Consider the following 24,284-nt stretch of genomic DNA (forward strand, 5'->3'; position numbering starts at 1 on the left):
GTGAGATTGTTCCAGAGATAACTAACCACTCTCTGACTGGATTAGCTGCCTGCTCTACAGGAGGGAATCCATTCTCGGTATTGTAAACCAAGTAGAAAACAGACTTCCGGGGTGGTTATAGCCCTGGGGGAACTTACTACCCAGTGCTTGGCTAAATTGACACATCATAAAAACTGCCTTCTTAATATCTGTGTTTATACTCAAAGACAGAGGCTGCTCTAAACAGCAATGAATAAGGGCAGGCTGCCCTAAGAAGAAGCTAAGATTAAGTCATGGTTAAGTCTGTAAGGCTCAAGAAAAACTGCAGAAGAGGGAGCTGAAAGAACGTAAGAGCCAGAAGACAGGGAGAAGGGCTGCAGAATATCGTCTAGGTTTGACACCATTGCAAGCGGGAACTGTAAACAGCTGTAATTATGTGTACTGGGCCTGCGCAAGACTGGCCTTGTCGCCAGTAAGCTTTGGGTGGGGCGGTGTTTATGAGGGTACTAAAGTAGTACTTTCACTTGGGGCCACTGTCCTGCAAATAATGACCTATTAATAATTATGAAAATTTGGTCCTAGCTTAGGCTTGTCCCCAGCTTGCTCTTATAACTTAATTAACCCATATTTTTAAAAATTCTACATTCTGCCACATGGCTCAGTTACCTCTTCTTAGTATGGCATATCAGACTTGTTCTGAGTCTAATGATGAAATTGCCTTCTTCCCAGACTCCTCTCCCACTCCCACCTCCAAAGTCCCACCCCTGCCTACCTATTGGTCATTCAGCTCTTTATTAAACCAATCAGAAGGCACCTTAGGCAGAGACATAACTTTATTGTATATACAAATACAGGCGGGGGTTTCTGGGGTAAGAGGGAGGAAGAGGAGGATGAAGCTAGGCTCTTGGGTTAGGCCAGTGAGATGCCAGGCAGCCTGAAGAGGTTGGACAGACAATACAGAATAGAGGCAGCTGAGCCACATGGCCAAACGTAGAATAATAAAAGCAGATTAAATGAATTATAAGAGCTAGTTGGAAACAGGCCTGAGCTAAGACCAATATTTCATAATTAATAAGTCTCCATGTTGTTATTCATGAATTGGTGGTCCTGCGGTAAGGATTCGGCTCACAGTTTTAGGGCATGGTCCATCATGGTGGGGACATCAAGATGACAGAAGCCCAGAGCAACTCTTCACGCACATCCACAGCCAGGATGAGTCCATGTGCTCCTGCTCAGGTAGGTTTTAAACATAACCTTTCATTTAATTTTTACTTTTAGTTACGTGCGTGAGTGTGTTTGTATGTTAGCATGTTCACATGACTACAGGGTCCGAGAAGGCCAGTGGCATTGGATCCCCTGGAGAGAGTGAACAGTTTTCAGCAAACCAGAGTGGCTTGTGAAAACCGAACTTGTTTCTTCCACAAGAGCAATTATGCTCCATACTACCAAGCCAACTCTCTAGCCCCTCAGCTGACATTCTGTTGGTTATCCAGTCCAGGACCCAAATCCATATTTAGGATTACTTAGCTGGGGGCTTCACCCCAGCTTCCCAGCATAAGCTCCCTCCCCTGGGAGTTGCCTCAGTCCAAACTCCACCTCCAAGAAAGCCCACTAAATGGTGACCCCTCCCCAGGGAAGGTCAAGACCACTCCCACAGGCTATTTAAACTGCCCCCCAGAGAATGAACACGTGGTCTCCCCTTTTCCCTCTTTCCCTGTCCGTGTTTTCCCCAGGGCCACTGGGAAAATTGCCATCCATTAAACATGGGCATCTTTTTTTTAAAAAAATTTTTATGATTTATTTATCTTTTATTTTATGTGCATTGGTGTGAAAGTGTCAGATCCCCTGGAACTGGATTTTCAGACAGTTGTGAGCTGCCATGTGGGTGCTGGGAATTGAACCCAGGTCCTCTGGAAGAGCAGTCAGTGCTCTTAACCGCTGAGCCATCTCTCCAGCCCCCACATGGGCATCTTTTAATTCGGTCTGATTTGGTCTGATGGGGATTACTGCGTTGTTGGAGAGGCTAGTCATCTAAGGAAAAATACTTAACATGGATGGGTCTTCCCACCTCCCTGAAAGTAACCAAAACAGCCTTCATAGATGTGGGTAGGACTACCCGTCATAGACGTGGAGGAGGACTAAACTGATATAGATTGCCCCTTGCAGGTGCAATCCCTGCAGAGGCCTCCCCCAAAGTGGTTCCATTCGCCAAGTTGACAATATCAGCAATGGGGCTAAGACCTCTAGTCATGGGCTTTTTCACCAAGGTTATAGTGTCCGGCATCGATGCTCTCCTTTGGTGTGTGCCTCAGACTCAGTCAGAAGGTTGTATACTGCCTGGTAGGCGGTATTATAGCTCACAGGGTTCCCAGCTGGCTTTTCTTTCCTGACATTCTGCACAGTACACCCCAGCACTGAAAGCTACCCAGCAGGAAGGGCGTTTCCATCTCAGTTCTGGCTTGACTTTTCTGCTGCTTACAATCAAGGTGCATGGTATCTTTGGTGGCAGGTCTTACCATCTGGTTCTGATGGGCAACCAAAACTAGTGGCAATGACCCCATTGGGGTTTCCCTGACCAATAATTCTTGGGGAGGTATCTCGTGCCTGGTATTGGGGTTTTGATTTACTAACCTATGGCTTCTGGAAGCAACATTATCCACTCATGCAGGGTATCTCTGTTCAAACGGGTTTTTAAAAATTTATGTATTTAAACAAGTTTGCAAAATAGTGGTTTTCTCTATGACTTTTCATGCATCCTTAGTTTTGGTTATCTTTCCTCACTCACACCCCTCTTTCGTACCTCCCCATTCCTATCCCTGTTTGAACATTTCTGTTCCCAGAACCCCCACCCTCTACTTTCACACCACATGTGTTCTGTCTTTGTTTGGAGTATCAGCCAGAGAAGACTGCACAGACATGGATTTAAGCCAACAGAAAACAATCTATCAGTTGGCCTGCAGCTACATCAGGTGTTCAAGATCCCAGTGTAGCACTGAGGTGGTATTTTAATTTTATTTCATTTGGTTCTCAGGGTGAGATTTTAAGCACAAAAACTGTATTCTGGGTTGACACACTTGAGTTAACAAGAGCAGTTATCCAGCAGCGGAACTAGAAGCCGAAAGCAAGGTTAGTATGTTTACAGACTCTGTCAGAACAATAAACTTGGATGGATTAGGCCTTTGTTTTAGGGGCAAGTGGTGCTGTCTGTGTGCTGGGTCTCACAGTTGTCTGATACTTTCATCATGCAGTCAGTGTGCAAAGTTCTGGGGACTGTTACATAGTCTCCTCCCTTAAGACCTCTCCCCTGCACCCCCTTCTCCCTCATAATGACTTTTCTCTAGTTTCCTGACCTTCTAGACATGCCAGGTTATACACACAAATCTGAAAATCCAAACCCAGGATCCATATATGAGAGAATATGCAGCATTTGTTTTTCTAGGCTTGGTCACTTCACTCAGTGTAGTATTTTCCAGTTCCAACCATCTTTTTCCTATAAATTTCATGACTCCGTTTCCTTTAGAGTTGGAGAGAATTCCATTGTGTAAATGTACCATATTTTTACGATGTGTTCATCAGTTGATGGACACCGAGGTTTATCCCATCTCCCAGCTATGGGGAACAGAGCAGCAATGGATATTGATCTGCAAACAGATCTATATGTATAGTGTGGAATTCATTCGGTATGTGTCCAGAGGTCTAGGTGGGTCATATGGCATCTCTCCTTTTGGCTTTTTAACAAACCTCTGCACTGGTGTATATAGTAACTGTTTACACACCCACTGAGTGAATAAAGTTTCCCCTTCCCACATCTACGCCAATACTTGTCATTTGTTTGCTTGGTAGCCAATCTGATTGAGGAGAGATGGAATTGCAAGGCAGTTCTGCTTATATTTCTCTAATGACTAAGGCTGTTGAACACTGTTAGAAATATTTGACTAGCCATCTCAACTTCTTCTTTTGAGTACTTTGTTCAGTTTCATAGCCCACTTTTGATTGGGTCGCTTTCTTGATGTTTAGTTTTTGCACTATTTGTATTTTTTTTCTGGATATTAATCTTCCATTGTATGTATAGCTAGCAAAGACTTTTGTCCCATTCTTTCAACTACTTCTTCACTTGATTGCTGTGGAATATTACTATATCTATATAAAGTTGTTATGATTATTTATGTCAAGGAATATTATATTAACTATGTAAATATGTGTTGTACTTGTTTAACTATGTAAGGATGTGTTACCTTGCCTCTCTAAAGCACCTGATTGGTCTAATAAAAAGCTGAATGGCCAATAGCTAGACGGTAGAGGCACAGGTGGGGCTGGCAGGCAGAGAGAATAAGTAGGAGGAGTAATCTAGGCTAAGGAGAGAGAAGAGAATTAGGAAGAGAGAGAGAGAGAGAGAGAGAGAGATGTCTGGGGTCAGTCAGCCAGACCCAGAAGAAGCAGGAAAGGTAGGACATACAGAATGAAAGACAGGTTAAAAAGCCCTGAGGCAAAACACAGATGAAGAGAAACAGGTTAATATAAGTTATAAGAGCTAGTGGGACAAGCCTAAACTAAGGCCAAGCACTCATAATTAATAGTATATCTCTGTATCATAATTTGGGAACTCATTGGTGGTCTGAGAGACACCTGCTACATTTGGAAATCGGGGCCCAAATTTCCACATAGGGCCTGAGTACACTGGGGAAAAAAACAATATGGCTCCTTTAAGAGACTCTGCTGTACAGCTAGCATTTGAGTAGCTAACATGTGAAGAAGAAACAAAAAGCTAAGTTAAAATGCCTGCCAGTGTGGGCATCTGTGACGCGCTTCCTGACCAGCAGGAATGAACGATCACGAAATCAAGAATCCTTCTCAATCACAATTTATTAGAGCTCCTTGATTGGAAGGGGGAATGGGGAACAGGGATGAGAGAGAGAGAGAAAAATCCAAAGACAGCCGCTTTTCTAGGGTGAGAGGCTCGAATGCTGATTGGTTGATGCCATTCTACTAGGACCCAAGGCCACAGGACAGGTCAGGAGACCGAGTCTCTTGAAATGCAAAACAAGGCTCCGAGCACACCGGCCTAAGGCGGCAACATCAAAGGATAAGTATACCTCCAGGCTGTAGGAGTGCTGGCACTATCTGGCCAAGGCCACATCCAGGCGGCTCCCTACAGCTCCTCCTTTTATTGTCTTTTAGAGCAATAAGGCAAAACTATTTTCCAATCTGGTCCCCACCTCATGATGTGTGGACTGATTAAAGAAAAGAAAAGCAAGACACACCCTTCCCGTGCAATGGGACAACTACTTCCCTGGGAGTGCTAGGGCTGTGTCTGCACACCCTCTGCCTATGCATACCTTCCTCTGTGCCGTGGGACTATCTGGTCCCTAGAGGGTGCAAAGGCTATGCATGGCTAATTACCTATGAGCTCTTTTGAGGCTGAGAGCCAAACCTGGGGTGAGGATACACATTCCAAGGCTGCCAAGGCCTGTGCCACAAAGACCTTGTCCCTCCTCACTTGGGCTAGCAGATAGCACACCAATCAAAGACATACAGCACTTCCACCTAGACACAGCATGCCAAGGATATCTCTGCTCCCACCCATCCCCAAGGAGGGAGAAAGGCAGAAAAGAGTCAGTCAGAAAATTGTTAAGAGATAAGAGGTTGCACAGGGTGCTGCTCAAGGTGATAACGTGAAACAGTTGCTCTTGACACCACCCAGGATGTCATCTCTGCTGTCTCCGCACGAATCTTCCACAGCAGGACACTCAGCATCCACTGGATCATCTTTCTTTATTTCTCTTGTTAGTCTCGTTGGCACCCAGATTGGATCTTCACAATTCTGAGGGAAAATGCAAATTGCTCCCCTGGATCTGGTAATTACCTGATCCGGTCCACACCATTTATTAATCAATACATCCTTCCACATGACCAAATCTCGCTCTGTAGAGCTTTCAAACAGGGCATGCCTGTCTGCTGCTGTTTTTCCAGCAATATTTTGAATTAAAAAATTAAGTGTAAAGAGTGCAAGAGAAATCCTTTCTCTGGGGGAAGCTGCTACAGCTATTCCCCCTTTTTGCTTTTGCAAAATTTCCTTTAAATTTCTGTTTGCTCTTTCTACTATACCCTGGCTTTGAGGATTGTATGGTAGGCCAGTAGTATGTTCAACTTGTAATTGCTTGCAAAAGGCTTTAAAGCCCTGTGAGGCATATGCCGGGCCATTGTCGGTTTTTAAACGACTTGGCTTTCCCCAAGCTGCCCAGGCCTCTAAGCAATGCATTTTTACATGAGTTACCTTTTCCCCTGCCAGTGGGGTGGCATGAATTATTCCAGAGCATGTGTCCACTGACACATGAACATACTTTTGTCTGCCAAACTCCGAGATGTGAGTCACATCCATTTGCCAGAGTGAGTTTGGCTTTAACCCCCTGGGATTTACCCCAATATGTGGGGGATGTAACATGGTCACGCTGGAGGGACAGGCTTTTACTATCCTCCTGGCATTTTCCCTAGAGATCTTAAACTTTAAGCGAAGTGTATTTGCTGGGACACGATAGAGCTGATGGAAATCTCTAGCTAGCTGGAGTGAATCTGTAGCCACAAGGGCGAGTGCTCGAGTAGCACCATCAGCTTGAGCATTGGCCTCTGCCATAGGTCCTGGCAAGAGAGAATGGGCTCGAATATGAGCAACATAAAAGGGATTTTCTCTTTTTAAAATATGTTTTTGTATTTGTAAAAGAATATTAGACACTGTACTTGAGCTGCGAATTGAGGCTGCAACCTCAAGAGAGGCCACAGCATTGACCACATATTGTGAATCTGAAATTAAATTAAATGGCTCAAGAAATCTCTGAAACACCTCCAAAACCACCAAGCACTCAGTGACTTGGGGGGAATCAGGTCGAAATTGAAAGACCACAGGTTTAGCATTTCCTGCCACCAGAGCCCCTTTTCCGGTCTTTGAGCCATCTGTATAGATAGTTAAGGCTCCTTCTAATGGGTGGGGCGAGGTAATCCTGGGAAAATACACCAAATTTTTCTCCACAAAATTTATTAAGGGGTGCCTTGGCACATGATTGTCAATAACATTAGGGAATGCACAAAGCAGGATAGCCCAGCCATCTACTGTGGCTGTCAAAACTTCTACCTGTTCCCTTGTATAGGGAATTCTCAACTTGTCAGGCATTCTCGCAAAGTGGGCTAAGCAAAGCTTTATTCCCATTAATGCTTGGCCAGCCACCAATTCTGGATAATATTGAACAGATCTTGCTCCTATGGAATTTCCATGCATCCACCAGAGGGGTCCATCTTGCCATAACACTCCAGTGGGATAATTCTTTGTTTTGAGGATGCATAGTAAAATTGGTAAGGATGGATTCACTCGCTGTAATTGAGCTATAGTAATAGCAGATTCTACCCTCTTAAGGGCCTGCATTGCAGCCGGGGTCATGGCTCTAGGTGAACAGATATCAGGATTGCCTTCTAAGATGGAAAACAAAGGCAAGAGCTCAGATCGAGGTATATTTAAATATCCTCTAATCCAATTTATATCTCCCAGCAACTGCTGGAAATCATTAAGAGTTTTAAGGTGATGGGTGCGAATAAGCACTTTCTGAGGCCTGATGCTTTCAGGGGTGATTATAGTCCCCAAAAATTTCACCATTGAAGATGTTTGTACTTTATTTGAGGCTATGTGGAGTCCTTGCTCCTCCAAAAGGGATGTAACCTTTTGGAAAACTTCCTTCAGGGTTTCCTGATTGGGGGCAGATAATAATAAATCATTCATGTAGTGAACAATTTTCGCAGTAGGAAATTGTCTCCTAACAGGACTCAATGCTGCATCTACATATAACTGACACATGAGGGCACTATTGGCCATTCCCTGAGGCAAAGTTTTCCATTGAAACCGAGCATTGGGTTGCTCATTGTTAACAGATGGAAGAGTAAATGCAAACCTTTCCCGGTCCTGGGGACACACGGGAATTGAAAAGAAACAGTCCTTGATGTCCAAGGAAATTACAGGCCAATTCTTTGGTATTGCTGAAAGCAATGGGAGGCCCTGCTGGGCTGGGCCCATGACCTGCATCTGAGCATTGACTGCCCTAAGGTCATGCAGTAACCTCCAACCTCCAGAAGCCTTTTTAATCACAAAAATAGGCGTATTCCAACGTGATACAGAATGTTCTAAATGTCCTAGTTCTAACTGTTCTTGTACTAATTGTCTTGCAGCTTCCAGCTTTTCCAAGGAAAGGGGCCACTGAGGGACCCATACCGGCTTATCTACTAGCCAAGGGATGGGCATTGTCTTTTGTGTGGAAGCTACAGCTTCAGTGGCCCCTATGAAAAACCCAAGCCTTTTCTATCTAACTTGGAGACAGTCTCAATAGGATTCTGTCTACCTTGGAGACATTTACCAAGTCCCTTATTGGGAACATAGCCCTGATGTGCCATCATTTGCTTACTGGTATCAGAATAATCATTTGTAAGTCTCAATCTCATTTGAGACTGTACATCCCTGCCCCATAGGTTGATGGGCAAATCAACCACAAAAGGCTGAAAAGTCCCTCTCTGATCTTCTGTTCTCCAGACTAACTCCTTAGCACTTATATGCGGTGTTTGTGCATACCCCAGCCCTTGAAGGGACTGGGAGGCCTGTTGTAAGGGCCAGCGTTTTGGCCATGCTTGGGATCTGATGATACTTTTATCTGCTCCAGTATCCACCAGGCCTGAAAAAATCTTTCCTTCTGTTTCTAAATTTAAGATTGGTCGTTGATCAAGCTCCAAGGATAAACAAGCCAAATCTACTCCCATGGGAGCAAGGCTTTTGTCCTTTAAGACAAGCCCCTCAGCTGGAAGCTTATTACGCCCTGAAGGCAGAACTAAGAGTTGAGCTATTCTGTCTCCTGGGGCGATGGAAACTACCCCGTATGGAGAATGGCAAAGAATTTTAATGCAGCCTTCATAGGCAGGGTCTATGACTCCAGGATGGACTATCAGGCCTTTCATTATTGAGGATGAATGTCCCAAGACTATGCCAACAGTATCTTTTTCTAATGGCCCAGACACGTCTGTTTCTATTACCTGAACTCCCATATCCTGAGTTAATAGCAGTTCGGAGGTGGCACAGAGGTCCAGCCCTCCGGAGCCTTTGGCTGTCCTTCTTGTTGGGACGATGGAGTCATCTCGGGGACTGCCATCGTGTTCTGAATTGCCCCAAATATTTTTGGGCCCTGGGTGCATGGGCCCCTCAATCCGTTTTTTGACAATGACTGAACAGGCAGAGGAATAAGTTGTCCATTTATATCCCTAACTGATCTGCACTCATTAACCCAATGTTTCCCTTTCTTGCATCTGGGACAAATGTCTGGCTGCCTCTGCGATGTTGCAGCTGAGAGCCCTGAAGAATCTGAGGCATTATGACTATTGGGACATTGTTTTTTGAAATGCCCCAACTGTCCACATTTAAAGCATGCCTTTCCCTTATCTCCTCTGACACCTCTGGCAGCAGCAAGCACAGCAGCCGCCAGCCCTGCATTGGTTAGAGGCCCCCCAACTTCACGGCAGGCTTTGATCCAGGCTTCTAATCCCTTTCCCTTTACTGGACCTATTGCTCTTTGACATTCCTTGGTGCTCTGCTCAAATATTATTTGCTGGACAAAAGGCAATGAAATATCTAAATTCCCAAACATTCTTTCAGCTGCCTCTGTCATCCTAGCCACATAATCAGAGAATGGCTCTGCAGCACCTTGAATAATCTTGGTTAAGTTACCAGCTGTTTCACCTTTATTAGGGAGTGATTTCCATGCTCTATAATGAATCTCACTAACCTGCCTATAAACCTCCCAAGGATAATGATTCTGATTTCCAGCAAATGCCCCCTGTCCAAGAAGCATATCAGCCGTCCACTCTGGGTGGCCACCTTTTATGTTAATGCGCTCTTGGGTCTGAGCCTTGTCCTGGACTATAGATTTAAAATCCAGGAACTGCCCTGCTGGAAGAGCTGCTCTTGCAATCTCCTGCCAGTCTGTAGGAGTCAGTGCTACTGTAACAATCCTTCTCAATAATGCGATTGTATAACTGGCATTTGCTCCATAATTTCTCGCAGCTTCAACCAAATCCTTCAACTGTCTGTATGGGATTGGTTCATACCACCTATTATAATTCTGTGGCTCCTCAAAAACAGGAAAGGCAGCAGCCAGTTGCGACCAAGTTTGCCTTCCTATGAAGCTGTGACCTTCTGTAGCTGCCTGCTGGTACATGGGTGGAGGGGTGGATGGGGGAAGGGCAGCAGGAACTGACGCCTCGTCTCTTCTGCCTTTTGTAGTAAACACATCAACATCGCCCCGCCTCCGGCTACCTTGCTGCTCTTTCTCGGATTTAGCAGCTGCTTCCTCTATTTGTTCTTCCTCCTCTGATAAATCTAAATCTACAAATTCTTTCACTACTAAAGCTATGGGGCTTCTCTTCCCCTTTTCTCCTTTTTCTATTTCCAGATCCTTATCTTTTAATTTTTCCTTTTTCTTTCTAGGCCTACACTCTTGTTCCTCCTTCTGATCTGATTCTGAAAAGCTGTCCTGATGTTTCTGTAATGCCTTGCGACCCTGTTTTAATATCTCTATATTACGTTCTTCCTTCAAGCAGTCCCGCACCATCCTCCAAAAAGGAAGTGTGCCTCTCCCAATATTTCCTTCTGCTTGTTCCAAATCCCTGCCTAGCTTATTCCAAGATGGTAAAGTTAGATCACCTGAAGCTGCAAACCAAGGTGAGACATCAACAATGTCTTTTACGATGTTAGCGACAGTGCTAGAAGAGATCTTTAAATCACGCTGTCGCAAAAGTGCCTGGATTGAGCGATAAATCTCCCTGGGGTTCGAGATGGCTCCATAAGAATTGCCCATGATGCGCACTTACCCCCTGGGCTAAAGAAAAAACCTCCTTTTTACTTACAAGGAAGTCCTTTTAGAAAAATGCCGCTTGATCTACTGCGGACTTAGTTTTACTTTTGACTAGAGCTGCAGTCACAGCAGCAAAGGCACTCACCACCTGGTTAATCGCAGCGCAACCCAAAGCAACAGAGAAGAAGGAATGCAAACATTACCACTCTGGACCAGCCTTAGCAATCAGCATACATCTGGAGGATTTCCTGACGTCAGTCACCGCTCTTATGTGTTGAGTTCTGAATTCTGCTCCCTCCTTGGCTTGTTCAAATCCGGCGTCCCGGTTTTCAGCACCAAAATGTGACGCACTTCCTGACCAGCAGGAATGAACGATCACGAAATCAAGAATCCTTCTCAATCACAATTTATTAGAGCTCCTTGATTGAAAGGGGGAATGGGGAACAGGGATGAGAGAGAGAGAGAAAAATCCAAAGACAGCCGCTTTTCTAGGGTGAGAGGCTCGAATGCTGATTGGTTGATGCCATTCTACTAGGACCCAAGGCCACGGGACAGGTCAGGAGACCGAGTCTCTTGAAATGCAAAACAAGCACACCGGCCTAAGGCGGCAACATCAAAGGATAAGTATACCTCCAGGCTGTAGGAGTGCTGGCACTATCTGGCCAAGGCCACATCCAGGCGGCTCCCTACAGGCATCAGCTCCCTAAAGCTGGGGCGGTTAAATGCAGCTCCCTGTTAAACACTTAAATGGGCTTAAGGCTCTTTTCTCACCAACCCAAGGAGGAGAACTAACTGGGAATAGGATGGACTCTTACAATCCCAGAGTCTGCTCCCAGTGACACTCCTCTTCCATCAAGGCCTCCTAATCCTTCCCAAACAGTTCCACCACCTGAGGGCCAAGAATTCAAACATGTGAGCCTGTGGGAGTCATTCTCATATGTATCACCACGTAGACTCAGGGGTACCTGCTAGTTAATGTCAGTGGTACCCATTTCTGTTGACTGGTGCTTCCAGTGGTTGGTTGGTGAGCAGGTCATCTTAGATTAAAGATGTAGAGTTAAATAGGGTGAGAATTTGTAAAAGCCCAAGATGTACGTTTCAGATATTCTCTGACTCTTTAGCCATCTCTTCACTAAACCATGGGCAGTAGATCACCGTAACCTTTCAGGTGATCTCTGGAGGTCTCCAGGGCTCTCATTCTTCCATTCTATGGTAGCCTTCCAAAATGGACTTTCTACTCCTCAACAGTGACAAACTCTTCTGTCCCTAGACTTCTATCAGCCCATCTCAGTATGCACAATTTTTAGGTGTCCTAGACAGGGTCCAGTCATGCCTTCCTTGCACGGCCTTCTACAACCTCTGGGATCCTCCTCATTCTTGAAAAAAAAAAAAAAAGGATTCCTTCTTGTGCATGGAACTTTGTCATTTACCTTTAAAACTCTTTCTTTTACTTTTATTTTGTGTGTTTAAGTAGTTTGCCTTCAGGTATATAAGTATATCACGTTTGGGAAGATCTCAAGGAGGCCAGAAGACAGCAGCAGATCCCCTGGAACCGAAGTTACAGATGGCTGAGAGCCACCATGTGGCTACTGGGAACTGAACTAGGGTCCTCTACCAGAGCAGCCCATGTCCTTAACCACTACGCTGCCTCTTCTAACCCTGTACTTACGTCTCTTATAGCTGGTGCTTCTTCTGGTCTGGACCACCATTCTAAATCCACGTCAAGACATTTTTTCTTAGCAAGTCCACACCAAAGAGCTATTGTATTGTCGGATTAGGATTCCCTCCTTTTGTACACACTGCAGCACCTGGACTGGTGCTGGAGGAGGGGTGGGGAAGGGCGTCACTTCTGGCTCTATGGTTACCACTTGGCCAGTTGTGTGTGGAGATGGAGTGGCATCCCTGTGGTCTCAGAGCAACCCCACTACAGAATCAGAGGTGCTGAAATAACACGCCCAAGACTGTGGGGAGTAATGACTTCCTGCCCAGCAGATGCTAAAAGTGAAAGCCACCTTGGGCTCCTCAATTACTCACATTTTAGTTTTTCTGAAACCCAGGAACATCTTTTCTCTTTTATTTAAAATAAGCATTTATGTTAGGTTTAGTCTCTTGTCCTATACCTGCTACTTCAGGGCTGTCCTTTCCTTATGGTTTAGGGGAAATTTGTTTTTAAGTGTAACCAGGGAGTCTCATGAGTGTCCTAAGTCATCCACAGGCTCTGTAGGGACAGTGGTACATCAGAGAGCTTTGCTTATTTGAATCTGCTCAGTGACGATATAATTTACATTTAAACCTTTAAATTCAGGACTATGGTCTTCATTTAAAAGCATATGGGACAGGGACTCAGAACTCTTTTTGTAGCCCTGGCCCCTTGTCCAGCCTCACTTGGCCTGCTCACACTTACCACTTCTGCTTCTGTAGTACTGAAACAATAAACACAGGTTTCAGTTTTCAGGTTGGCAGCTTTTCAAATTATGCATGTTTTTGATTGCCTGAGTTTGTTGGGTGTTCTTAAAGTGAACACAAAGATTTAAGCCTCTTGATTTGCAGCATCTTTATGGGTTTTCTGGCTCAGGAGAATAGAGGAAAATTTGTGCACAGCACCACTGACCACTCACCTCGCAGCCTCTCTGTTATATTTAATGTGGTGCTCGATCCCTACTCCCAAATGCTCCTTCCGGTCTCACACAATTCCGTGTTTTAGAAGAAAGGTTCTGGATTTGGGGACGGCACAGTCTTTGCTTTACAGTCAAAGCTACAAGTGAGTGTGTGAAGGGAGTGGCCTGTCTTTTTGAAGTTCCAAAGAGAGAGAAACCATCCCTGGGTCCTTCTAAGTGTGAGGTCCACATGGGACAGTACACCAAGTCACCACAAGGGGGCGCACAGACCTTGGCTTTAAGAACACTGCGCCTGAGGTGCTCTCTTTCTGGGGTCAGGTCCTTTCTGTAGGATGGGTTAGCGGAACAGCCCTGCACGTGCACATTGTGGGGAGCTGGCTGAGTCTGGTGAGGAGGGACTTTGTGAAACGGAGGATGTGTGGGTGTGGAGTTATTGGGGCGAGGGTGGTTGCAAAAACATGAATGGAAAGAGAAGTCAGGGTTCGTTCACAAAAGTAACGACGTCTATTGAATGAATGCCTACAGCCGACATAGACAATACAGATCAGAATACAGTGGCAGTGGGAGGCTGTTTAAGAACCATATTCATTGAGTTGGGATTTAATGCCGTTCTAGAAATTATTGCAGTGACAAGCACATAATAGATTTCTATTCTCTATTTAGTTCAACAGTCTTGTCTCCGTAATGTCATAGTCACACACATAAGCAGAAAGGCTTCCAAAGACTGGGACTGGGCCCCTCTTTAGAGGGTGGCGTGTGAGGGTTGGGTGAGCGCTGAGTGAGATTGTACCTAGTTAGTTTCTGTCTCGAGGTGACCTGACCCCTGACGTTTGTTTCCCCTCGTGCTTCAGTGTGTGAACTTGCTGCCCTGACCCTCGGCAGACAAGCTTGCTGTCTGTAATGCAGAGTCCACAGGGCTGCCTGGAACAGGTTCATCCCAGATCTCCCCTCTCCGTTCCACCCACGCTCCGATACAACCTTGCCAGTGCCTTCATTATGGGCATCCCGTGCCCTGAGCACACATCGCTCACCCATCTCTTCAGCTGATCTCTGCACTTGCCTTCACTTCTCTACCCTCTGTTCTCTATTACTTTCTCCTTATCAATTAGAACAAACCAGACGGCCTCTAGATTTCCATCTCTTTATCTGCATTCCATCTTCTCTTTCTTTCCCAGACAAACATCTCCTAAATTTTGGCACCCAGATTTTAAATGATCTCTTCATGAGTTCTAGGTTCTCAGTTCTTGGGTGTAATCTGAATTTTTACTGTGTCACGCTGACCTTTCTCTGTCCTGTTGGCACCTACCACAGGTAATCGAGCAAGCCTTTCTTAGTTATTTCTCCCAAAATGTGCCAGACTATTCTTGCCTATTTACTCTTCCCCCCAACGATATTCAGAATTATTTTATATGGTTCCCAAAGCTGTGTGATTTCTACAATTCTCTTTCCAAATAACATACAGTTTCATATGAGAAGCTTTTCTTTTCCTCCTCTCCCTCCTTCTTCCCCTCCTGTTCCTCCCTTTGAGACAGGGTTTCACTCTGTAGCCCAGCTACCCTGAAACTCATTATAAGCTCAGACTGTCCTTGAACTCATGATGATCCTTTTGCCTCAGTTTCCCAAGTGTTGGGATTACACTTGGATTACAGGAGCCACCACAATAATCTCTGTAATGCTCTTTGGGCCAATTGTGTATTATAGGCAAATCTTGCCACCAGCTGGGGGGATGTTTCTCTTGTTCAGGATAAAAACAAGATATTAAGCAGTTCTTAAGCTAAAGTGAAATTCTATTACAGAAAAGGGGGTCACTGGGCTATTCCCTAGGCAGAGCCTCTAGCATCAAGGACTCTTCATTTGATGGCGAAGGGTCTGAATACTCGTGCCCTTTCCAGGAAAGAGAAGAGACTCGGTGCCAGGGCATCACTTCGCGCATTGCTCAAGTGTGCTCCACCTGAATCCCAGATCCCCTGGGGTGAAGATCTTTGCTAATGTGCTACAGTGCAGGTCTAGGGAGACTCACAGTCCTGCGTTAAATTGACTGCCACTAGGTGGCTGCTGGTCTTAACCTGTTTGTCTAGCGCTCCTTGTTTTTCTGTCCCCGAATCATCAGTAGTTTAACTGTCCACTTGTCATAGGATGCCTGGCAGCCTGATGAAGTTCTTGTTCCCTAATCAGTTTCAAATCCATCACCCCTAAGCATGCTGCTGTGGTATTATTGCTGTAAACAGGATCTTTTTCCTAATACACACATACATTATATGTATGCATCAGGCTCTGTGGGTATGTAAGAAAGGTTACTGTTTTAGCTGTGGGGGTATTTTTATCCAATAACTACCTGTTACCACTTCTTAGACTTTGGCTTAAATCAAGTGTAATAACTACATATTTCTAATTTTTTTAAAGATGTATTATGTTCACAGTGTTCTGCCTGCATGTCTGTCTGCACGCCAGAAGAGGGCACCAGATCTCATTACAGATGGTTGAGTCATCTTGTGATTGCTGGAAATTGAACTCAGGATCTCTGGAAGAGCCTTCTTTCCAGCCCATATTACTAAACTTTTGATACCTTTTGAGACAGTTCTTCAGCTGTCCTAAGTAGCAATCTGTATCTTTTTGCCTCTCTTTCAAATTTGTGTATCTAGTTTCTTTGCTGTCCCATTCTTTCTGCCTTCCTCAAAATCCCGTGGGCTTTGAGACATTCCTGTGGTCTTCCTGCAGCAGGCTTTTCCCTGGCCTATTTCTGATGGGCACTGCATGCTTGTTTTTCTATTTTATAGTGCCCATTGTTTCTGCATAGATCTTTTTGTCTTTTAATTTCCATGGTAATTGTCAATAGGCTCTAATCCGCCCTGCTTGTGGCTTGGGTGGTGCTGTGTAAACACTAGTGTAATACTAGGCTCTACACTGAGCCATGTCGATGCCTGCTCCCTGGGAGGTGCTCTGTAAACATTGGTGGAATGCTGTTTTACTGCTAAACATGATGTTATTGATTTTAGACAAATTTGTCTGATTTTTCTGTAGCTAAACGTTTATGCTCTTTGATCTGTTATTACCATCCCTTTGTTTTATTGTTCTTATTTTAATTATCTATCAGACGTCTTGATCATTTTTGTTTGTTAGTCTCATAATTATTTTGTTTGGCCAGTATTGAACTTGTCATCTGTCTGAGAACAGCCTTGAACTTCTGATCTTCCAAATCCTACCTGAGATTACAAGTCTGTACCACCACTTCCTGTTTCTGTGGTACTAGAGATTGAATCTAAGGTTTCGTGTGTGCTAGACAGCCCTCTACCAAGTGAATCGCATCTGTATCCCAGACCCTCTACTTAAGAATTATTCTTTTAAAATGTTGACATGTGAAACCGTGCACATTTAGTGTACACACCTGACTGAGTCTGGACACCCACGCAGCCTGTGATGCATCACCACAAACAGGCGCTGAACAGATCCATCACCTCCAGATTTTCCTTGTGTTATTTTGTGATTTAGTTTTTGTGTGAACATGTCACATTCAATTTATCTTTTAGGGTGTTTTAACGTGCACACCACCATATTGTTAGATATTGGTACTGTGCTGTCCCCTGTGTCTAGAATACATTCTGTGTAACAGTAGCTTCAGGGTTATGTGAAAGCAGTTCCCTGATTTTGCTCTCTGCTACTCATGGCCTGGGGCTGTGCAGAGCTTGGCCTCCTGTGAAGGGTTTTCTTGCTTTGTTCTCTGTCCTGCAGCCGGGTTGTTTGGCTCAGCTTACCCTGGCAGGGTGGCTTTGTTTCAGAATTGAGTAAATTTTCACCTTTCTGCTTCCTTTAGGTTTGTTACCTTTTTTCCTTATTGCATGCTTAGCTTAGTCCATATTTATGTGTTCCTGTTTAGTTTAAAGCTGCCCCTAGAGATTTAATATTATAGTTACTGTCAACATTATTTAAAATGTTGTCATAATTGCATTTTGTTTCATTTTGGTATGTTTTTAAAAGATATCTCTTCGAGTTTTCAAGTGGTTTGATGTCTTTATCTCTTATTAATATTATCCCTGAAATATTATCCCTGAAAATATGGCCTGTTTTATTCATGTTTTTTTGTTATTTACTGAAGTTTTCATTATATTCTGATTAGTTTTCATCTGTAACTCATTCATGTTGCTTAAAGATAGGTATCTTCTAAAGTATACAGAACTCATGTGTATATTTATATCAAAAATACTAGAAAAAACTATATATATATATATGTATTTGTTATATTTTTACATACCTACTACTGTATGAAGCTTCTTTATAAAATTAATTAATCCATTTTTATGTATGTGTGTGATGTATATATGTGGGCAATTGTGTCCCGTGTATACAGAAGTAAGAGGACAACTCGTGGGAGCTGGTTATCTCCTCCCCTCAAGTGCTTTCTGGCAGTGGGAGATCAAGCCTAACCTGCTGAGCTATCTCTCTGGCCTTGTATGATCATACACAGTAATACATTTTATCGTTTTCATTTTACAGATGGGTAAGTTATGATTTGAAGAAATTTTTGTGCTAACATCACAATGACAAGTTATTTCAGACATACTGTTCATGAACTTATGAACTTACTGGTATTCTATTTTTCTGCTTGTACTTTGATGTCATATTGGGGTCATCTGATATTTGACTTTCTCCACTATCTGAATTCTCCATAGTTGGAGACTTTTTTACCCCTATCTTCAGCATCTAAGTCATTACCAAGAACCTAGAGAGTGTTCAATAAATATTCATGGAATTGTTAAATGGCAGTTGTGTCTTCATACCATCTTACACCCTTCAGCTACCAAATGGACTTACTGTCTGTATATCAAGCTGTAGTGGCCGATCTCACCACCCAAACCTCTGTTAGTTTCCACTAAGGCAGTATATTCCCCCTCCATTTTTATTTTTTAAAGAGATTTAACTTATTTTCTTTACTCATGTTTATAAATGTTTGTCTCTGTGTACATGCGTCATGTGTGCCGGTGTCCACAGACAGCAGGGGACAGGACTCTCTAGAATGTATATAATGTATCATGTACATGAGTGTTTGTCTCTGTGTGTATATGTCTCATGTGTGCAGGTGTTCACAGAGAGCAGGGGACAGGACTCCCTAGAATGTATATAACGTATATTATGTATAATCATGTATATAAGTGTTTGTCACAGAGAGCAGGGGACAGGACTCCCTAGAATGGAGTGATGGGTGGTTGTGAGTTGGGTACCACAACTTAACTGTTTTCTTCTGAGAGAGCAACAGGGAGTCTTATCAGCTGAGCCCCCACTGCTCACTTTTAAATGGAAAGATTTTGTTTTAAAATTATTTTTCACAGCATCATACAGCATGACTTGTTTTTGCTTTTTAAGGGGACTCGGGGAAGAAGCAGAACTTCAACATAAGAATGTATGCGGATGCTGCTGATTCAGTGGGGAGAGGCATGTTAGTTTTATTAGTAAAAGCAATCATGCTTTAGAGGCTTGTGACCATGATGCTCCATCCCAGCTTTGAATCTGAGTAGGGAGCACATTGTGAGACACAGTACAGGCAAGGTCCTTCTGAACAAGAGTTCCAGTGATCTGGAAACAGACCAAATAGCCAGCAAATGGGATCTCATGAAATTAAATGTTTCGGTACATCAAGGAATATCAACCAAGTGTTAAGGCGGCTGAAAGAATGGAGAAAAGTCTTCACCAGCTATACATCTAAGAGAAGGTTAGTAGATAGACTGAAGGAAACCCATTCCAAACACGGGCTATATAACTAAACAGAGAGGTCTTAAAAACAGAAATGCAAAGGGTAAATAAACATTTTAATTTAAAAATATTTATTTTATTCATCTTATGTGTGTGTTTGACTTGCATTATGTATATGCATTATGGGTGTGCCTGGTACATGTAGACATTAAAGGAAGGCATTGGAACCCTTGTTACCTGAGTTATAGATGGTTGTGAGCCACACCTTGGGTACTAGTAAACAAACCCAGGGCCTCTGCAGGAACAACACATATTTTTAATAGTTGACCCATCTTTCCGGCTTCCCCCTCCGCCACAATTAACATTTTTAAAAGTGTTCAACATCATTTGCCTTCAGAGGAATGTAAACTAAAACTACTCTGAGACTTTACTTCACCTCATTCAGAAGGGTCATCATCAGGAACAGAGACGGCAACAAACCCTGGCGAGAGTGTGATACCTTAAACACTGCTGGTGGAGATGCGAGCAGATGGAGGGGTCTCGAGGTGCTGCGGAGAGAACTCCCATGGGACCCAGCTTCTCCACTGCCCATCATATACCTGAAAGACTCCAGGTCCTACCGCGGAGACACTTGGTCGTCCCTGTTCACTGCTACTCTATTGACAGTATCTAGGACATGGAGCCCGCCTAGACGTTTGCCAGCTGATGAATGAGTAATAACAACATGGTGCCTACATGCAACTGAGTTTTACCAGTGGGACAGAAAAATGATTTTTTTTTCATTAGTAAAGAAAAGCTATCAATTCATTTAGCCAAAGGTGAAGTCTGCATGCTAAGGTACTGATCTACCGCTAAAATACACTCTCTGATGTACTAGGGGCATGGCTAGTATGTGGGTAACTGACTGCTTCTGATTGGATGTGAGGCCTGTTATACAGTAGAGAACTTATGTCTAGTTCTGTAAGCCCATTAGCTGAAGAGGTCATAGGCCATAGTAGGGGGACCTATCACTACTCTTTTGCTAAATGGACATGTAATCAAATTGCCTTCTAAATATTTATGTGTGTATTCACAGACCCAGGCTTCTCTCAGTCTTGTTTGAAGAATCTGCTTTTTGCATTGGGAAGCAATGAGTGCTGAGACTCATAACTGGTCAAAGTATTAAGAATAAGTAGCTATAAAAGCTCAACCCTAAATGAGATATTTATATTAACGAACCCTTGGCCAAGACCAGGGGAAATCACAGAAGAAGAGTCAGAAAGAAATGGGGAGGAGCTCGAATTAGAAACTATTGGCGACTGATAGTTCCCGGGTAAGGAGGAATAAGTTTTCTCTGGGAGTGTCGTTACTGGTGGGTTGTCCATACTCTTTCAGGAAGTGTTATTTGAACCCAGTGTGTTACACATTTTTAAAAGAGTGTATGAAGGCTAGAGGGGCACGTTTATACATTGCACATACGTATAAAATGGGCAAAGAATTTTTAAAAGTTTAAAAGAAGGTAAAGAAAATGAATTCCAGAACACAAGCAGATTCAGCTTTCTTAGGATCATCCTCTATCACCCCAGAAAGGAAAGCAGGTTTGTTCCTTTGCTTGGGTGAATGAGCTCTAGCTAGTCTGGTGGCCAATACGTGAAACGGTCATCAGTGAGAGGTGGGAAAGAAAACAGGTGCTTATGATTGATGGTTGATGGAGTAATACTATATTTTAGTAACAATTGTTAGGAAGAATGCCCTGTGATTTCAAAGTATAAACATGTACACAATGAGGAATGCTTTGTCTATAGCCTGGACAGTTCCATTTGTCCTCCTTAGCAGCAGTTAGGAGAGTTAGAAGGTTACTTTTGGATGCTGAGAAATGACACTCAAGACTCAATGTGTCTCATTGAGGGGACACAGAGCACGTGGATTAAAATTTTGCTTAATGTGGAGCAGGGTTGATATAGGCTATTCAGTACATAGGGGAGAAGTACACAGAAAACAATAAACCCATGGAGACAGGTGTCTTCTGGAGCCACAAAAACATTTCTGAGCTTTGAAATGTGGCTCTTGGCAAGGCAAGTAATTGATGGATTTCTCCACCATGGTAGTGGGGAATGGCCAGACCTTGGATCCTGGATGCTTTGCTTCTGGCTTCCTGGGTGGTCCATTAACCTGCTTTCCAGCTCCAGGCTGGCAGAGTTCCCTGAGTGTGGGGGAAGGAAGTGAGGCTGGGGTTCAAGGACTGGCAGCCTCAAGCTAATCAGACTACATTTGATCCTTCATAAATCTGAAGAGAGAGACAGGAAAAAAATACTCCCAGAAAATATTATCCAATGAAGTAACAAACAAAAAACAAAAAACCCAAACCTGTAGCTAGAAAAGAGAACATTTTATGTCTAGGCAGAAGACGTAAATGAAGGAAAAGCAAACAGTGATTAAAAGGTTATTTTCTTTCTTATTCTTCCCTCATAGAATGTAAATAATTCTGGAAGAACTGAGGAAAATCCTTCAACAACTACATCACAAAGGCGAAGAAGTGAGTCATTCCAGCTAGCTCTTTTGGCTGGTGTCACGAGTAACAAAGCCCTAGCACATGGGCATAAAGTCTTTCTCGGCCCAGAATGAAAGGAAATAGGGATAAAATTTGAGACTCAAGGACAGCACACAGCAAGGCTAAAGATTAAGCAGTTAGAAAGAGATGAAAACCCCAGAGAGACATTAGGAATCCCAAGCTGTTTAGAGTCATGGATGCCAGAAGAGAGCCCTGAGCCCTGAACCAGAAGACCCTGGGAGCAGCTCCACTCATTCTGAGTCAAGCAGCTTCTGTGAGCACAGCCGACAACAGCGCTAGTCTGTAGCTAGAAACACAAACACGCAGAATGCAGTTTGACCACATGGCCACTTAGCAAAACACCTGTAGAAAGCTTCCCCTAGCAGTGCCACCTCCAGCAATAGGATTTTGACAAGGTTTGCAGTACCAGGCCTAATATTTCCTGCTATGGAGCAAGCCTCAAATAACTATTAGAGACATACTCTTCTCCTGACCCTGGGTTTTCATTTTAGAAAACTATGGATAGGGCCAGGCTTGGTGGTACACTCCTTTAGTGCCAGAACTCAAGAGGCAGAGGCAGGAGGATCTCTGCATTTGAGGTCAGTTCGATCTACACAGTGCATTCCAGGACAGCCAGGACTACACAGAGAAATCCTGTCTCAAATAAAACAAAAACAAAAATAAAAAACCCAAACAAAAAACAACCCTCCCCCCACCACGCACACACAAAACAAAGCTGGAAAGATCCAACCATGCAAGACACCTCTGTTCAAATTCTTTTCAAATTCTATTTCCTAGTTAACTTATAAAGTATTCAGTTTTTTCTTGTATGGGTTTTTCACACATTTTCAGCTTGTGCAAACCTTTCTCGTTACCTTTTCCTTTCCTTATCCCCAGCCTCCACCTCCATTTTTTCTCCCTTCATACCACACATGCTTTCACCATCCGTCCTGTCTTTATTATCCCTCCTCCCTCACCTGGTTCTTTTCCTGCTTCCCAGCCTCATTAAACACCTTCTCCAACTAAAACACTTCTAAGAACTTGAATGGAGGGAACAGAGAGTGTTTGTGTTTCTGGGACTGGGTTCGCACACTGTGTAGAATATTTTCCAGTTCCATCCACTTTCTTGCAAACGTCACAGTTTCACTCTTCTGTACTGCTGAGCAAAGCAGTTACACCGTACCACATTTCCTTACCCACTGATCAGTGGACGGACATCTATGCTCATTCCGTTTGCTGGGAATTGTCAATAGTGCAGCAGCGGACATGATGTGCAAGCATCTCTGGCAGGGTGTGGTGTCTTCTGGGCACATAGTAAGGAGCAGTATAGTTGGGTCACATGATAGTTCTGTTTTTATTTTCTAAGTCACCCACACTGACTTTCATGGTGTTAGCACCGGTTTATGCTCTCCGCATCTCCAACAACAGTCGTTGGCATTTTTTCCTTGATGATAACTATTCTGACTGGAGTGAGAGGGGTTCTCAGAGCAGTTTTAATTTGCATTCCTCTGATGCCGAACGATGATGCCGAAAGATGATGCCGAACACTCTTAAACATGTTTCTAGGCCATTTGTCTTCCTTCCGTCCTTCCTTCCTTCCTTCCTTCCTGTGGCGCGCCCCTGACCAGCAGGGGAAGAAAGACCACCGACACGAGGATTCTTCTCTGATCACACTTTAATGAAGCCTGCTTGGTTGAGGGAGAGCTGGAAGTGAGGGGCCCCGAGCTGGGAGGAGTGGCGGCTTATATGCAGGCTGAAAAGATGTTCCCCCCTAACAGGACACTAGTCAGGCTAGGATTGGTGCAAAGCTGTTGCTAGGCAAACTAAGGCAAGACTCGCGCCAAAAATAGAATTGTTATCTTGTTTACCACGCTTCTCAGCGCCATCTTGTAATGGCGGATCTCAAACACGTGTGGATCCCCACACTTCCCCCTTTTGTTTTAAATCGTATGAAAATGTACCGGTCATAGCTGGGGATAGTGGATGCTGCCCTGAAAAATATTGCCACTCCTTTTCCAGGGATAGGGTAATTTTGAGGGCGACCTATATGCTCAGCATCATATCCCCCTGATAGGATCTGATCAGTGCACTCTCAGGTGCAAGCTATCCATGGTAGCCTCTGACCGGTGCCAACCGGTCATCCAGTCCCTCTGGGTGCAATGGCAACAAGACCTCCAGGTGCAAGGGCACTGAATTAGAGGTCCTGAAAAATGCTGATCCATGCTTGGGGGGACTGGCCGGCTTCCAAAGCTGCCAAAGCTCGAGCAATTGCAACCTTCTCCCGTTTCCTAACATGCAGCATCCTACAGAGCAGGAACAAGACAAGTATCAGACCTGCAAAAATTATCATGCCGAACATGCCAACTCCAACCCACTCTTTAAAATAGGTGAATGTAGCTACTAACCAATCAGAAAACTGTCCCAATGTAACAACTTCTACTTCTGTCTGGTTAAGCATGTGTATCTTAAGCGTAAAATTAGCTTGAAGCTGTTCAAGTTCTCGGGACCAATTTCCACTTAATAAGGCTGATATAGCTTTGGAATCATTAAGGGTAGCAGGATAGGGGGTAATCATAACATCAAAAACTTCCACCTCGA

The 24,284-nt window shown here is 43.9% G+C and overlaps 1 long non-coding RNA gene across 1 annotated transcript in view; it reads left to right on the forward strand.

Moving 5' to 3' along the window:
* Window positions 1-723: 723 nt before the first annotated feature.
* The window catches only part of LOC125414525 (uncharacterized), a 29,797-nt gene continuing 6,236 nt past the window's right edge, over window positions 724-24,284 (forward strand). The window contains exon 1 of the long non-coding RNA XR_014997693.2: window positions 724-1,215. This is a non-coding gene — a long non-coding RNA (uncharacterized LOC125414525). The remainder of the gene's footprint in view (window positions 1,216-24,284) is intronic.

The sequence above is a fragment of the Myodes glareolus genome, chromosome 17, assembly GCF_982192425.1.
Source record: "Myodes glareolus chromosome 17, mMyoGla1.1, whole genome shotgun sequence".
Classification (NCBI taxonomy): Eukaryota; Metazoa; Chordata; class Mammalia; order Rodentia; family Cricetidae; genus Myodes; species Myodes glareolus.